Source organism: Lolium perenne, chromosome 4, assembly GCF_019359855.2.
Source record: "Lolium perenne isolate Kyuss_39 chromosome 4, Kyuss_2.0, whole genome shotgun sequence".
Lineage (NCBI taxonomy): Eukaryota > Viridiplantae > Streptophyta > Magnoliopsida > Poales > Poaceae > Lolium > Lolium perenne.
The window spans coordinates 27943665-27945000 of NC_067247.2; positions in this window are offsets into that span (position 1 = coordinate 27943665).

Genomic DNA, 1336 nt, shown 5'->3' on the forward strand with positions numbered 1-1336 from the left:
AATCTTTGTTCTCTTGTTTCTGCAAACAATCATCTTCCACACAATACGGTTAATCCTTTGTTACAGCAAGCCGGTGAGATTGACAACCTCACTGCTTCGTTGGGGCAAAGTACTTTGGTTGTGTTGTGCAGATTCCACGTTGGCGCCGGAATCCCTGGTGTTGCGCCGCACTACATCCCGCCGCCATCAACCTTCAACGTGCTTCTTGGCTCCTCCTGGTTCGATAAACCTTGGTTTCTTTCTGAGGGAAAACTTGCTGCTGTGCGCATCATACCTTCCTCTTGGGGTTCCCAACGAACGTGTGAGTTACACGCCATCAAGGAGCTCGAGGACGAGCTGGAGGATGCGCGGTGCAGGGGTGGCGGCGGTGGGGGACTCGGCGGCGCAGGGTTCGGCGTTGGCGGCAGGGGGCTCGGCCGCGGGCGGCGGTGGCGATCTCGAGGGCGAGCTCGAGCACGAGCACGAGCCGGGGACAGCACGAGCAGTAGGTGAGCAGCGGCAGGGAGGGCGGGATCCGGCCGTCCCCGCCGGGATCCGCGTCGGCGGCGGCGGAAGGGGGCTCGGCCGCGGGCGGCGGCGAGCTCAAGGGCGAGCTGGAGCACGAGCTCGACCACGAGCCGGGGACAGAGCACGAGCAGTAGGTGAGCAGCGGCGGGGAGGGCGGGATCCGGCCGTCCCCCGCCGGGATCTGGCGTCGGCGGCGGTGGGAGGAGGGCTCGGCCACGGGCGGCGGCGAGCTCGAGGGCGAGCTGGAGCACGAGCGGGGCTCGAGGGCGAGCTGGGCATTCCTTTCGTTTTCTCTCCTGGCTCGCCTCAGCGGTGGCATTTTCGTGTAAATACTGCAAACAACATGACCATTTGAAGAAAACGACTTGGGCCAGAGCGGAGAAGCTCGGGAAACTGGTCGATACCAGTTTCTCTCCACTGCATGTAACTGGGCTTCCAGGGAGATTCTCGGTGGGGAGAAGCTTGAGACTTCTTTTGGGCTTCTGCTGTGGGGAACCTATAAGCCTCTCCAGAAGCCCAAAAGAAGTCACCCTAAGATCGCTAGGGGTTTTGTGTCAAAAAATGGCTTGCGCTAATTTCCGTGCCAAAATACAATAGGCACTATAGAATGGAACGGAGGGAGTATGATACTAGCACTATGGCTAGCCTAACAGGCACGCACGAAATTTAAGACAAACTTTGACTATTATTTTGGTCAATAAAATATAAATTTTATGTCTATGAAACCTATATCATTAGATTCGTATGCAGAAAAAGCTTTTTAATGATATCATTTTTGTGACACATATTTCATATTTTATTGAACAAAATAATTGTCAAATCAATTTAT